Source organism: Castor canadensis, chromosome 18 (assembly GCF_047511655.1).
Source record: "Castor canadensis chromosome 18, mCasCan1.hap1v2, whole genome shotgun sequence".
NCBI lineage: Eukaryota > Metazoa > Chordata > Mammalia > Rodentia > Castoridae > Castor > Castor canadensis.
This window is the reverse complement of record NC_133403.1, coordinates 27,030,763-27,046,470: the sequence shown is the minus strand read 5'-3', so window position 1 is coordinate 27,046,470 and position 15,708 is coordinate 27,030,763. Positions and strand designations below refer to the sequence as shown.

The window sequence follows — 15,708 nt, the reverse complement described above, 5'->3', positions numbered from 1 at the left end:
CTGTCATGCTGTCATTCGTTCCTAGATAGTAAGCATATCTGCATTTTCCAAGGCTGTCGGGCCCTCTAAACTACAAAATTTACAGAAACGCTGTGATCAAATGCTGATGGTACTGACATACTCTTCTCTTAGTTGCTAAGTTGTCCGTCAGAATTTTTACCATGGCTCTTTTACGTATTTGGAATTGCACTTCTGATCCTCCTGGGACATTTACAATCAAGCCCATTAAACAAACAAAAAAAAAAGAAACAATGAAAAAAGACTGTAACAGACAGGTACATGTCCCTCACACAAGTCAGCTTTAGATTCTGTTTTCTTTGTCATGGTTTAGAGGCCACTAGCTAAAAAGGGAGTCCTTCCAAGCCTGTTTGTTGTTTAAATTTGGCCAAAGGGTCCAGCTGACACTGACTCCCACCTGACCTGTTTGTTGCTCGACCCCCCCACACACATAAGACACTTAGAGAAAAAAAACTAATCCTCACGTCGAAAGATGAAAACGACCAATCCAAAAACCCTCCGAGGAAACAGCTCAGAGACAAACAGTTTCTAGAGATGAGGGTGAAAGGCCTTCCAAGTTGAAATGGAGTCCCTCATGCCAGACCTCTCAACACCTTGGTTCTTGCTGGGTGCTGCTTGCTCACGCCTGAAACCTTAGCTACTCAGGTGGATCACGTTTCCAGGCCCGCCCAAGCAAGTCGTTCCATGAGACCTGTTAGAAAAAGCCAAATGTTAGAAAAGAGGATGCCTCGAGGAAAAGGAGACCGAGACCTCTACAGACGAGAGCACGCTTTATTTTGCCGTGGTGAGGGGCGTCCTGCACTCTGGACAGCCTGGGATGCAAGCCTCGCCGGGGGGGGGGGGGGGCGGGGACTAGGGGTGAGGAGGTTTTCCGGGGTACGCAGCCAGGGAGAGGTAAAGAGAAGTGTCCTTGTGGTGGTAGACAGCCAGCACTTGCAAGCAATCAGGAAGCGATAAGGGGAAAAGTCCTTGTGGTCTCAGGCACTGCCCCTGCCTTTCTTTCTATCACAGGTAATTTAGGCAGTGTGGGCTTCGGGGACCCTGGAGAGTCAACCCTTTAAAACCCTCACACGAAAAGGGCTGGTGGAGCGGGGCAAGGTGTACGGCCTGAATTCAAGCACTGGTACCACAAAAATCAATACGTAAATACGTAAATACATAAATAAACAAATAAACAAATAAATAAAACAAAAAAGTGGTTATGATGGATGCGTGTCTATCGAACATGAAAGCCCTCTAGGCACAAACTTCTATGAGTGGCCACGGCGTTGTACACTACTCGGGAAGAAGTCCCTATTTCTACCTGCTCCGGACCCGTCCTAGCATACTTAAAAGTGGTGTTTTTAGTTTTGGACATAAAACACAGGGTTTGTTCTTAGACTCGTGGACCACAGCCTTGGATTGACTTTGGATAAACACTGAAAGGTAGAGACACTTGCCAATACAGCCTATTACACAAAGAAAGACTTCACACATTGCAGAGAAAGGTACAAACTACATTGCCACCAAACGATCCGAAACGGGCAGCAATTCATCACCACTCACACTCAAGCAGGGTACAGGACCAAGCAAAAGGAAACGCGCCCTCAATGTCAGGGTTGCAACTCTTTCTGGGACTTCTCCTTGCCAATGTATTCCCGGGTGTGTTTGAATTTTGCATTCTAAGCATACTCCCCTCACCGTGAGCTCAGGCCCTGCGCCCGCTGTCCCCGTGACTGCAGGCACCGCCGTGGGAGTTGGGGCCCCACGGAGAGGTCATGCACACGCTGACCTGTGTTGGGTCGAGCGACGGAGCAGCACCCGACTGAGGTGGCCTGCCTCCCTGTCCCCTGGCGTCTTGCCCTGGGCCCAGTGCACCACCTTGTGGCGAGCCAGGGTGTGGCGCGTCCCAGTCTGGGGCCCGCTGGGCTGCAGACCCGCTTTCTCAGGGCTTTCGCACTTCCCTCACCGTCCGCCTGAACGTTTTCTACTCCTGCTGGCTTTCTGAGGACAGTTGGGGAGCGGTCCCCAACGTGGCCTGGGACCCACCCGGCTGGTGCCCAGTGAGCGGGCGCGCGCCCCACGAGAGTGTGGGGAGGGGAGAGGAGAGGATTCGGGGGCGTGTCTGTGAGGTGGGAGGCGTGGGTCTGGCGGGGTGGCGGGGAAGGGGTCGCCGGTGGTGGTGGCGCTGGGTCGGGGCGGTGAGGTCCCGGAGGCCAAAAGGAGCAGCGAGGGAGGGACGAGCAAAAGCCTACAGCACCCGGTATTCCCAGGCGGTCTCCCATCCAAGTACTAACCAGGCCCGACCCTGCTTAGCTTCCGAGATCAGACGAGATCGGGCGCGTTCAGGGTGGTATGGCCGTAGACGCCAGCTGCCGCCTCCTGGAGCCCCAAGAGCGTGAGGTGGGCGCGGCCTGCGTCTCCACACTGCTCCCCTGGCACGGCTGCGGGTGGGGGCTGCGGGGTGGGGGCTGGCGGCCTCTGGCCAAGCGGCCAGGGGCCCCGGACGCCTGCTGGGGCAGCCGGTCTCGCCCAGGTGGCCACTCGCTGGCTTTCTTCCCGAGGTGTCCCGGTGCCCGGACCAGGATCGAGTTTTCTCAGGGGAACATTGCTCAGTGCTCTCGGGCTCTTGTTCCTCTGGGGATGTGTCACTGCCTTGGCTAAGGCGGGGGTGTGGGGGGGGTGCACAGTTCTGGCCGCCCTCCTCCCTCGCCTGCGGGAGCCGATCCTTGGGCGCGTGGCTCCCGACGGACGTCTTGGGGACCTTTCCGGTCCTCCTCGTCCACAAAGCCCCACTGCCCCTCCAGCCCTCTGCAAAACGGCAGCCGCGCCCTTAGCCGACCCGCTGCGCCCTCCTCCACACTCTGGGCCTGGGGCTGCGGGGCTCAATCGGGAACATTTCCAGCTCAGAGGCCCCTTTCACCACCGAAATCGTGGAGACAAGGGAAAGAAAAAAACATCTCCTCCCATCCCTACTCAACGTCCTAAGAAATCCTATCCTGTCAACCCTCAGGCTTCCTAAACTCTACACTTTGTCCTCAGAAGTATTTACTTCTGTTCCCTTCTAATTTTTCTCAGGGTTTCGGCCACTGAGATGACGATCATGACGAAATGAAAATTCATTAAGAGTTGGTTTATAGAAAATCTTCTAGATGGCTTCATCCCTATGGTGAAACAACTGTTGTCTTACATGATTCTAATACAGTTAGGAGCCTACATGTGCCTGTGATGAGGCTATTTGGGGTCACTGACACTGACCCCTCAATGAATGGGCACTCTGAGGTTTTACTCTCAGGATAACCACTGATATGTGTGGATAACCTCTAGAGAGCTGTCATGCTGTCATTCGTTCCTAGATAGTAAGCATATCTGCATTTTCCAAGGCTGTCGGGCCCTCTAAACTACAAAATTTACAGAAACGCTGTGATCAAATGCTGATGGTACTGACATACTCTTCTCTTAGTTGCTAAGTTGTCCGTCAGAATTTTTACCATGGCTCTTTTACGTATTTGGAATTGCACTTCTGATCCTCCTGGGACATTTACAATCAAGCCCATTAAACAAACAAACAAAAAAGAAACAATGAAAAAAGACTGTAACAGACAGGTACATGTCCCTCACACAAGTCAGCTTTAGATTCTGTTTTCTTTGTCATGGTTTAGAGGCCACTAGCTAAAAAGGGAGTCCTTCCAAGCCTGTTTGTTGTTTAAATTTGGCCAAAGGGTCCAGCTGACACTGACTCCCACCTGACCTGTTTGTTGCTCGACCCCCCCACACACATAAGACACTTAGAGAAAAAAAACTAATCCTCACGTCGAAAGATGAAAACGACCAATCCAAAAACCCTCCGAGGAAACAGCTCAGAGACAAACAGTTTCTAGAGATGAGGGTGAAAGGCCTTCCAAGTTGAAATGGAGTCCCTCATGCCAGACCTCTCAACACCTTGGTTCTTGCTGGGTGCTGCTTGCTCACGCCTGAAACCTTAGCTACTCAGGTGGATCACGTTTCCAGGCCCGCCCAAGCAAGTCGTTCCATGAGACCTGTTAGAAAAAGCCAAATGTTAGAAAAGAGGATGCCTCGAGGAAAAGGAGACCGAGACCTCTACAGACGAGAGCACGCTTTATTTTGCCGTGGTGAGGGGCGTCCTGCACTCTGGACAGCCTGGGATGCAAGCCTCGCCGGGGGGGGGGGGGGCGGGGACTAGGGGTGAGGAGGTTTTCCGGGGTACGCAGCCAGGGAGAGGTAAAGAGAAGTGTCCTTGTGGTGGTAGACAGCCAGCACTTGCAAGCAATCAGGAAGCGATAAGGGGAAAAGTCCTTGTGGTCTCAGGCACTGCCCCTGCCTTTCTTTCTATCACAGGTAATTTAGGCAGTGTGGGCTTCGGGGACCCTGGAGAGTCAACCCTTTAAAACCCTCACACGAAAAGGGCTGGTGGAGCGGGGCAAGGTGTACGGCCTGAATTCAAGCACTGGTACCACAAAAATCAATACGTAAATACGTAAATACATAAATAAACAAATAAACAAATAAATAAAACAAAAAAGTGGTTATGATGGATGCGTGTCTATCGAACATGAAAGCCCTCTAGGCACAAACTTCTATGAGTGGCCACGGCGTTGTACACTACTCGGGAAGAAGTCCCTATTTCTACCTGCTCCGGACCCGTCCTAGCATACTTAAAAGTGGTGTTTTTAGTTTTGGACATAAAACACAGGGTTTGTTCTTAGACTCGTGGACCACAGCCTTGGATTGACTTTGGATAAACACTGAAAGGTAGAGACACTTGCCAATACAGCCTATTACACAAAGAAAGACTTCACACATTGCAGAGAAAGGTACAAACTACATTGCCACCAAACGATCCGAAACGGGCAGCAATTCATCACCACTCACACTCAAGCAGGGTACAGGACCAAGCAAAAGGAAACGCGCCCTCAATGTCAGGGTTGCAACTCTTTCTGGGACTTCTCCTTGCCAATGTATTCCCGGGTGTGTTTGAATTTTGCATTCTAAGCATACTCCCCTCACCGTGAGCTCAGGCCCTGCGCCCGCTGTCCCCGTGACTGCAGGCACCGCCGTGGGAGTTGGGGCCCCACGGAGAGGTCATGCACACGCTGACCTGTGTTGGGTCGAGCGACGGAGCAGCACCCGACTGAGGTGGCCTGCCTCCCTGTCCCCTGGCGTCTTGCCCTGGGCCCAGTGCACCACCTTGTGGCGAGCCAGGGTGTGGCGCGTCCCAGTCTGGGGCCCGCTGGGCTGCAGACCCGCTTTCTCAGGGCTTTCGCACTTCCCTCACCGTCCGCCTGAACGTTTTCTACTCCTGCTGGCTTTCTGAGGACAGTTGGGGAGCGGTCCCCAACGTGGCCTGGGACCCACCCGGCTGGTGCCCAGTGAGCGGGCGCGCGCCCCACGAGAGTGTGGGGAGGGGAGAGGAGAGGATTCGGGGGCGTGTCTGTGAGGTGGGAGGCGTGGGTCTGGCGGGGTGGCGGGGAAGGGGTCGCCGGTGGTGGTGGCGCTGGGTCGGGGCGGTGAGGTCCCGGAGGCCAAAAGGAGCAGCGAGGGAGGGACGAGCAAAAGCCTACAGCACCCGGTATTCCCAGGCGGTCTCCCATCCAAGTACTAACCAGGCCCGACCCTGCTTAGCTTCCGAGATCAGACGAGATCGGGCGCGTTCAGGGTGGTATGGCCGTAGACGCCAGCTGCCGCCTCCTGGAGCCCCAAGAGCGTGAGGTGGGCGCGGCCTGCGTCTCCACACTGCTCCCCTGGCACGGCTGCGGGTGGGGGCTGCGGGGTGGGGGCTGGCGGCCTCTGGCCAAGCGGCCAGGGGCCCCGGACGCCTGCTGGGGCAGCCGGTCTCGCCCAGGTGGCCACTCGCTGGCTTTCTTCCCGAGGTGTCCCGGTGCCAGGACCAGGATCGAGTTTTCTCAGGGGAACATTGCTCAGTGCTCTCGGGCTCTTGTTCCTCTGGGGATGTGTCACTGCCTTGGCTAAGGCGGGGGTGTGGGGGGGGTGCACAGTTCTGGCCGCCCTCCTCCCTCGCCTGCGGGAGCCGACCCTTGGGCGCGTGGCTCCCGACGGACGTCTTGGGGACCTTTCCGGTCCTCCTCGTCCACAAAGCCCCACTGCCCCTCCAGCCCTCTGCAAAACGGCAGCCGCGCCCTTAGCCGACCCGCTGCGCCCTCCTCCACACTCTGGGCCTGGGGCTGCGGGGCTCAATCGGGAACATTTCCAGCTCAGAGGCCCCTTTCACCACCGAAATCGTGGAGACAAGGGAAAGAAAAAAACATCTCCTCCCATCCCTACTCAACGTCCTAAGAAATCCTATATTGTCAACCCTCAGGCTTCCTAAACTCTACACTTTGTCCTCAGAAGTATTTACTTCTGTTCCCTTCTAATTTTTCTCAGGGTTTCGGCCACTGAGATGACGATCATGACGAAATGAAAATTCATTAAGAGTTGGTTTATAGAAAATCTTCTAGATGGCTTCATCCCTATGGTGAAACAACTGTTGTCTTACATGATTCTAATACAGTTAGGAGCCTACATGTGCCTGTGATGAGGCTATTTGGGGTCACTGACACTGACCCCTCAATGAATGGGCACTCTGAGGTTTTACTCTCAGGATAACCACTGATATGTGTGGATAACCTCTAGAGAGCTGTCATGCTGTCATTCGTTCCTAGATAGTAAGCATATCTGCATTTTCCAAGGCTGTCGGGCCCTCTAAACTACAAAATTTACAGAAACGCTGTGATCAAATGCTGATGGTACTGACATACTCTTCTCTTAGTTGCTAAGTTGTCCGTCAGAATTTTTACCATGGCTCTTTTACGTATTTGGAATTGCACTTCTGATCCTCCTGGGACATTTACAATCAAGCCCATTAAACAAACAAAAAAAAAAGAAACAATGAAAAAAGACTGTAACAGACAGGTACATGTCCCTCACACAAGTCAGCTTTAGATTCTGTTTTCTTTGTCATGGTTTAGAGGCCACTAGCTAAAAAGGGAGTCCTTCCAAGCCTGTTTGTTGTTTAAATTTGGCCAAAGGGTCCAGCTGACACTGACTCCCACCTGACCTGTTTGTTGCTCGACCCCCCCACACACATAAGACACTTAGAGAAAAAAAACTAATCCTCACGTCAAAAGATGAAAACGACCAATCCAAAAACCCTCCGAGGAAACAGCTCAGAGACAAACAGTTTCTAGAGATGAGGGTGAAAGGCCTTCCAAGTTGAAATGGAGTCCCTCATGCCAGACCTCTCAACACCTTGGTTCTTGCTGGGTGCTGCTTGCTCACGCCTGAAACCTTAGCTACTCAGGTGGATCACGTTTCCAGGCCCGCCCAAGCAAGTCGTTCCATGAGACCTGTTAGAAAAAGCCAAATGTTAGAAAAGAGGATGCCTCGAGGAAAAGGAGACCGAGACCTCTACAGACGAGAGCACGCTTTATTTTGCCGTGGTGAGGGGCGTCCTGCACTCTGGACAGCCTGGGATGCAAGCCTCGCCGGGGGGGGGGGGGGGGGCGGGGACTAGGGGTGAGGAGGTTTTCCGGGGTACGCAGCCAGGGAGAGGTAAAGAGAAGTGTCCTTGTGGTGGTAGACAGCCAGCACTTGCAAGCAATCAGGAAGCGATAAGGGGAAAAGTCCTTGTGGTCTCAGGCACTGCCCCTGCCTTTCTTTCTATCACAGGTAATTTAGGCAGTGTGGGCTTCGGGGACCCTGGAGAGTCAACCCTTTAAAACCCTCACACGAAAAGGGCTGGTGGAGCGGGGCAAGGTGTACGGCCTGAATTCAAGCACTGGTACCACAAAAATCAATACGTAAATACGTAAATACATAAATAAACAAATAAACAAATAAATAAAACAAAAAAGTGGTTATGATGGATGCGTGTCTATCGAACATGAAAGCCCTCTAGGCACAAACTTCTATGAGTGGCCACGGCGTTGTACACTACTCGGGAAGAAGTCCCTATTTCTACCTGCTCCGGACCCGTCCTAGCATACTTAAAAGTGGTGTTTTTAGTTTTGGACATAAAACACAGGGTTTGTTCTTAGACTCGTGGACCACAGCCTTGGATTGACTTTGGATAAACACTGAAAGGTAGAGACACTTGCCAATACAGCCTATTACACAAAGAAAGACTTCACACATTGCAGAGAAAGGTACAAACTACATTGCCACCAAACGATCCGAAACGGGCAGCAATTCATCACCACTCACACTCAAGCAGGGTACAGGACCAAGCAAAAGGAAACGCGCCCTCAATGTCAGGGTTGCAACTCTTTCTGGGACTTCTCCTTGCCAATGTATTCCCGGGTGTGTTTGAATTTTGCATTCTAAGCATACTCCCCTCACCGTGAGCTCAGGCCCTGCGCCCGCTGTCCCCGTGACTGCAGGCACCGCCGTGGGAGTTGGGGCCCCACGGAGAGGTCATGCACACGCTGACCTGTGTTGGGTCGAGCGACGGAGCAGCACCCGACTGAGGTGGCCTGCCTCCCTGTCCCCTGGCGTCTTGCCCTGGGCCCAGTGCACCACCTTGTGGCGAGCCAGGGTGTGGCGCGTCCCAGTCTGGGGCCCGCTGGGCTGCAGACCCGCTTTCTCAGGGCTTTCGCACTTCCCTCACCGTCCGCCTGAACGTTTTCTACTCCTGCTGGCTTTCTGAGGACAGTTGGGGAGCGGTCCCCAACGTGGCCTGGGACCCACCCGGCTGGTGCCCAGTGAGCGGGCGCGCGCCCCACGAGAGTGTGGGGAGGGGAGAGGAGAGGATTCGGGGGCGTGTCTGTGAGGTGGGAGGCGTGGGTCTGGCGGGGTGGCGGGGAAGGGGTCGCCGGTGGTGGTGGCGCTGGGTCGGGGCGGTGAGGTCCCGGAGGCCAAAAGGAGCAGCGAGGGAGGGACGAGCAAAAGCCTACAGCACCCGGTATTCCCAGGCGGTCTCCCATCCAAGTACTAACCAGGCCCGACCCTGCTTAGCTTCCGAGATCAGACGAGATCGGGCGCGTTCAGGGTGGTATGGCCGTAGACGCCAGCTGCCGCCTCCTGGAGCCCCAAGAGCGTGAGGTGGGCGCGGCCTGCGTCTCCACACTGCTCCCCTGGCACGGCTGCGGGTGGGGGCTGCGGGGTGGGGGCTGGCGGCCTCTGGCCAAGCGGCCAGGGGCCCCGGACGCCTGCTGGGGCAGCCGGTCTCGCCCAGGTGGCCACTCGCTGGCTTTCTTCCCGAGGTGTCCCGGTGCCCGGACCAGGATCGAGTTTTCTCAGGGGAACATTGCTCAGTGCTCTCGGGCTCTTGTTCCTCTGGGGATGTGTCACTGCCTTGGCTAAGGCGGGGGTGTGGGGGGGGTGCACAGTTCTGGCCGCCCTCCTCCCTCGCCTGCGGGAGCCGACCCTTGGGCGCGTGGCTCCCGACGGACGTCTTGGGGACCTTTCCGGTCCTCCTCGTCCACAAAGCCCCACTGCCCCTCCAGCCCTCTGCAAAACGGCAGCCGCGCCCTTAGCCGACCCGCTGCGCCCTCCTCCACACTCTGGGCCTGGGGCTGCGGGGCTCAATCGGGAACATTTCCAGCTCAGAGGCCCCTTTCACCACCGAAATCGTGGAGACAAGGGAAAGAAAAAAACATCTCCTCCCATCCCTACTCAACGTCCTAAGAAATCCTATCCTGTCAACCCTCAGGCTTCCTAAACTCTACACTTTGTCCTCAGAAGTATTTACTTCTGTTCCCTTCTAATTTTTCTCAGGGTTTCGGCCACTGAGATGACGATCATGACGAAATGAAAATTCATTAAGAGTTGGTTTATAGAAAATCTTCTAGATGGCTTCATCCCTATGGTGAAACAACTGTTGTCTTACATGATTCTAATACAGTTAGGAGCCTACATGTGCCTGTGATGAGGCTATTTGGGGTCACTGACACTGACCCCTCAATGAATGGGCACTCTGAGGTTTTACTCTCAGGATAACCACTGATATGTGTGGATAACCTCTAGAGAGCTGTCATGCTGTCATTCGTTCCTAGATAGTAAGCATATCTGCATTTTCCAAGGCTGTCGGGCCCTCTAAACTACAAAATTTACAGAAACGCTGTGATCAAATGCTGATGGTACTGACATACTCTTCTCTTAGTTGCTAAGTTGTCCGTCAGAATTTTTACCATGGCTCTTTTACGTATTTGGAATTGCACTTCTGATCCTCCTGGGACATTTACAATCAAGCCCATTAAACAAACAAAAAAAAAAGAAACAATGAAAAAAGACTGTAACAGACAGGTACATGTCCCTCACACAAGTCAGCTTTAGATTCTGTTTTCTTTGTCATGGTTTAGAGGCCACTAGCTAAAAAGGGAGTCCTTCCAAGCCTGTTTGTTGTTTAAATTTGGCCAAAGGGTCCAGCTGACACTGACTCCCACCTGACCTGTTTGTTGCTCGACCCCCCCACACACATAAGACACTTAGAGAAAAAAACTAATCCTCACGTCGAAAGATGAAAACGACCAATCCAAAAACCCTCCGAGGAAACAGCTCAGAGACAAACAGTTTCTAGAGATGAGGGTGAAAGGCCTTCCAAGTTGAAATGGAGTCCCTCATGCCAGACCTCTCAACACCTTGGTTCTTGCTGGGTGCTGCTTGCTCACGCCTGAAACCTTAGCTACTCAGGTGGATCACGTTTCCAGGCCCGCCCAAGCAAGTCGTTCCATGAGACCTGTTAGAAAAAGCCAAATGTTAGAAAAGAGGATGCCTCGAGGAAAAGGAGACCGAGACCTCTACAGACGAGAGCACGCTTTATTTTGCCGTGGTGAGGGGCGTCCTGCACTCTGGACAGCCTGGGATGCAAGCCTCGCCGGGGGGGGGGGGGCGGGCGGGGACTAGGGGTGAGGAGGTTTTCCGGGGTACGCAGCCAGGGAGAGGTAAAGAGAAGTGTCCTTGTGGTGGTAGACAGCCAGCACTTGCAAGCAATCAGGAAGCGATAAGGGGAAAAGTCCTTGTGGTCTCAGGCACTGCCCCTGCCTTTCTTTCTATCACAGGTAATTTAGGCAGTGTGGGCTTCGGGGACCCTGGAGAGTCAACCCTTTAAAACCCTCACACGAAAAGGGCTGGTGGAGCGGGGCAAGGTGTACGGCCTGAATTCAAGCACTGGTACCACAAAAATCAATACGTAAATACGTAAATACATAAATAAACAAATAAACAAATAAATAAAACAAAAAAGTGGTTATGATGGATGCGTGTCTATCGAACATGAAAGCCCTCTAGGCACAAACTTCTATGAGTGGCCACGGCGTTGTACACTACTCGGGAAGAAGTCCCTATTTCTACCTGCTCCGGACCCGTCCTAGCATACTTAAAAGTGGTGTTTTTAGTTTTGGACATAAAACACAGGGTTTGTTCTTAGACTCGTGGACCACAGCCTTGGATTGACTTTGGATAAACACTGAAAGGTAGAGACACTTGCCAATACAGCCTATTACACAAAGAAAGACTTCACACATTGCAGAGAAAGGTACAAACTACATTGCCACCAAACGATCCGAAACGGGCAGCAATTCATCACCACTCACACTCAAGCAGGGTACAGGACCAAGCAAAAGGAAACGCGCCCTCAATGTCAGGGTTGCAACTCTTTCTGGGACTTCTCCTTGCCAATGTATTCCCGGGTGTGTTTGAATTTTGCATTCTAAGCATACTCCCCTCACCGTGAGCTCAGGCCCTGCGCCCGCTGTCCCCGTGACTGCAGGCACCGCCGTGGGAGTTGGGGCCCCACGGAGAGGTCATGCACACGCTGACCTGTGTTGGGTCGAGCGACGGAGCAGCACCCGACTGAGGTGGCCTGCCTCCCTGTCCCCTGGCGTCTTGCCCTGGGCCCAGTGCACCACCTTGTGGCGAGCCAGGGTGTGGCGCGTCCCAGTCTGGGGCCCGCTGGGCTGCAGACCCGCTTTCTCAGGGCTTTCGCACTTCCCTCACCGTCCGCCTGAACGTTTTCTACTCCTGCTGGCTTTCTGAGGACAGTTGGGGAGCGGTCCCCAACGTGGCCTGGGACCCACCCGGCTGGTGCCCAGTGAGCGGGCGCGCGCCCCACGAGAGTGTGGGGAGGGGAGAGGAGAGGATTCGGGGGCGTGTCTGTGAGGTGGGAGGCGTGGGTCTGGCGGGGTGGCGGGGAAGGGGTCGCCGGTGGTGGTGGCGCTGGGTCGGGGCGGTGAGGTCCCGGAGGCCAAAAGGAGCAGCGAGGGAGGGACGAGCAAAAGCCTACAGCACCCGGTATTCCCAGGCGGTCTCCCATCCAAGTACTAACCAGGCCCGACCCTGCTTAGCTTCCGAGATCAGACGAGATCGGGCGCGTTCAGGGTGGTATGGCCGTAGACGCCAGCTGCCGCCTCCTGGAGCCCCAAGAGCGTGAGGTGGGCGCGGCCTGCGTCTCCACACTGCTCCCCTGGCACGGCTGCGGGTGGGGGCTGCGGGGTGGGGGCTGGCGGCCTCTGGCCAAGCGGCCAGGGGCCCCGGACGCCTGCTGGGGCAGCCGGTCTCGCCCAGGTGGCCACTCGCTGGCTTTCTTCCCGAGGTGTCCCGGTGCCCGGACCAGGATCGAGTTTTCTCAGGGGAACATTGCTCAGTGCTCTCGGGCTCTTGTTCCTCTGGGGATGTGTCACTGCCTTGGCTAAGGCGGGGGTGTGGGGGGGGTGCACAGTTCTGGCCGCCCTCCTCCCTCGCCTGCGGGAGCCGACCCTTGGGCGCGTGGCTCCCGACGGACGTCTTGGGGACCTTTCCGGTCCTCCTCGTCCACAAAGCCCCACTGCCCCTCCAGCCCTCTGCAAAACGGCAGCCGCGCCCTTAGCCGACCCGCTGCGCCCTCCTCCACACTCTGGGCCTGGGGCTGCGGGGCTCAATCGGGAACATTTCCAGCTCAGAGGCCCCTTTCACCACCGAAATCGTGGAGACAAGGGAAAGAAAAAAACATCTCCTCCCATCCCTACTCAACGTCCTAAGAAATCCTATCCTGTCAACCCTCAGGCTTCCTAAACTCTACACTTTGTCCTCAGAAGTATTTACTTCTGTTCCCTTCTAATTTTTCTCAGGGTTTCGGCCACTGAGATGACGATCATGACGAAATGAAAATTCATTAAGAGTTGGTTTATAGAAAATCTTCTAGATGGCTTCATCCCTATGGTGAAACAACTGTTGTCTTACATGATTCTAATACAGTTAGGAGCCTACATGTGCCTGTGATGAGGCTATTTGGGGTCACTGACACTGACCCCTCAATGAATGGGCACTCTGAGGTTTTACTCTCAGGATAACCACTGATATGTGTGGATAACCTCTAGAGAGCTGTCATGCTGTCATTCGTTCCTAGATAGTAAGCATATCTGCATTTTCCAAGGCTGTCGGGCCCTCTAAACTACAAAATTTACAGAAACGCTGTGATCAAATGCTGATGGTACTGACATACTCTTCTCTTAGTTGCTAAGTTGTCCGTCAGAATTTTTACCATGGCTCTTTTACGTATTTGGAATTGCACTTCTGATCCTCCTGGGACATTTACAATCAAGCCCATTAAACAAACAAAAAAAAAAGAAACAATGAAAAAAGACTGTAACAGACAGGTACATGTCCCTCACACAAGTCAGCTTTAGATTCTGTTTTCTTTGTCATGGTTTAGAGGCCACTAGCTAAAAAGGGAGTCCTTCCAAGCCTGTTTGTTGTTTAAATTTGGCCAAAGGGTCCAGCTGACACTGACTCCCACCTGACCTGTTTGTTGCTCGACCCCCCCACACACATAAGACACTTAGAGAAAAAAAACTAATCCTCACGTCGAAAGATGAAAACGACCAATCCAAAAACCCTCCGAGGAAACAGCTCAGAGACAAACAGTTTCTAGAGATGAGGGTGAAAGGCCTTCCAAGTTGAAATGGAGTCCCTCATGCCAGACCTCTCAACACCTTGGTTCTTGCTGGGTGCTGCTTGCTCACGCCTGAAACCTTAGCTACTCAGGTGGATCACGTTTCCAGGCCCGCCCAAGCAAGTCGTTCCATGAGACCTGTTAGAAAAAGCCAAATGTTAGAAAAGAGGATGCCTCGAGGAAAAGGAGACCGAGACCTCTACAGACGAGAGCACGCTTTATTTTGCCGTGGTGAGGGGCGTCCTGCACTCTGGACAGCCTGGGATGCAAGCCTCGCCGGGGGGGGGGGGGGGCGGGGACTAGGGGTGAGGAGGTTTTCCGGGGTACGCAGCCAGGGAGAGGTAAAGAGAAGTGTCCTTGTGGTGGTAGACAGCCAGCACTTGCAAGCAATCAGGAAGCGATAAGGGGAAAAGTCCTTGTGGTCTCAGGCACTGCCCCTGCCTTTCTTTCTATCACAGGTAATTTAGGCAGTGTGGGCTTCGGGGATCCTGGAGAGTCAACCCTTTAAAACCCTCACACGAAAAGGGCTGGTGGAGCGGGGCAAGGTGTACGGCCTGAATTCAAGCACTGGTACCACAAAAATCAATACGTAAATACGTAAATACATAAATAAACAAATAAACAAATAAATAAAACAAAAAAGTGGTTATGATGGATGCGTGTCTATCGAACATGAAAGCCCTCTAGGCACAAACTTCTATGAGTGGCCACGGCGTTGTACACTACTCGGGAAGAAGTCCCTATTTCTACCTGCTCCGGACCCGTCCTAGCATACTTAAAAGTGGTGTTTTTAGTTTTGGACATAAAACACAGGGTTTGTTCTTAGACTCGTGGACCACAGCCTTGGATTGACTTTGGATAAACACTGAAAGGTAGAGACACTTGCCAATACAGCCTATTACACAAAGAAAGACTTCACACATTGCAGAGAAAGGTACAAACTACATTGCCACCAAACGATCCGAAACGGGCAGCAATTCATCACCACTCACACTCAAGCAGGGTACAGGACCAAGCAAAAGGAAACGCGCCCTCAATGTCAGGGTTGCAACTCTTTCTGGGACTTCTCCTTGCCAATGTATTCCCGGGTGTGTTTGAATTTTGCATTCTAAGCATACTCCCCTCACCGTGAGCTCAGGCCCTGCGCCCGCTGTCCCCGTGACTGCAGGCACCGCCGTGGGAGTTGGGGCCCCACGGAGAGGTCATGCACACGCTGACCTGTGTTGGGTCGAGCGACGGAGCAGCACCCGACTGAGGTGGCCTGCCTCCCTGTCCCCTGGCGTCTTGCCCTGGGCCCAGTGCACCACCTTGTGGCGAGCCAGGGTGTGGCGCGTCCCAGTCTGGGGCCCGCTGGGCTGCAGACCCGCTTTCTCAGGGCTTTCGCACTTCCCTCACCGTCCGCCTGAACGTTTTCTACTCCTGCTGGCTTTCTGAGGACAGTTGGGGAGCGGTCCCCAACGTGGCCTGGGACCCACCCGGCTGGTGCCCAGTGAGCGGGCGCGCGCCCCACGAGAGTGTGGGGAGGGGAGAGGAGAGGATTCGGGGGCGTGTCTGTGAGGTGGGAGGCGTGGGTCTGGCGGGGTGGCGGGGAAGGGGTCGCCGGTGGTGGTGGCGCTGGGTCGGGGCGGTGAGGTCCCGGAGGCCAAAAGGAGCAGCGAGGGAGGGACGAGCAAAAGCCTACAGCACCCGGTATTCCCAGGCGGTCTCCCATCCAAGTACTAACCAGGCCCGACCCTGCTTAGCTTCCGAGATCAGACGAGATCGGGCGCGTTCAGGGTGGTATGGCCGTAGACGCCAGCTGCCGCCTCCTGGAGCCCCAAGAG

General features: G+C 54.2%; 1 long non-coding RNA gene and 5 other non-coding genes across 6 annotated transcripts in view; 1 reads left to right on the top strand and 5 right to left on the bottom strand.

The window, feature by feature from the left end:
* Positions 1-15,708, top strand: part of LOC141418921 (uncharacterized) — a 518,407-nt gene that overhangs the window by 176,241 nt on the left and 326,458 nt on the right. The window lies entirely within an intron of this gene.
* On the bottom strand, positions 2,246-2,364 carry LOC141418985 (5S ribosomal RNA). Its single transcript, XR_012443662.1, has one exon. It is a non-coding gene; the product is annotated as a 5S ribosomal RNA (ribosomal RNA).
* On the bottom strand, positions 5,573-5,691 carry LOC141418984 (5S ribosomal RNA). The gene has a single exon (XR_012443661.1). It is a non-coding gene; the product is annotated as a 5S ribosomal RNA (ribosomal RNA).
* Positions 8,903-9,021, bottom strand: LOC141418983 (5S ribosomal RNA). The gene has a single exon (XR_012443660.1). It is a non-coding gene; the product is annotated as a 5S ribosomal RNA (ribosomal RNA).
* On the bottom strand, positions 12,232-12,350 carry LOC141418982 (5S ribosomal RNA). The gene has a single exon (XR_012443659.1). It is a non-coding gene; the product is annotated as a 5S ribosomal RNA (ribosomal RNA).
* LOC141418981 (5S ribosomal RNA) lies at positions 15,560-15,678 on the bottom strand. Its single transcript, XR_012443658.1, has one exon. It is a non-coding gene; the product is annotated as a 5S ribosomal RNA (ribosomal RNA).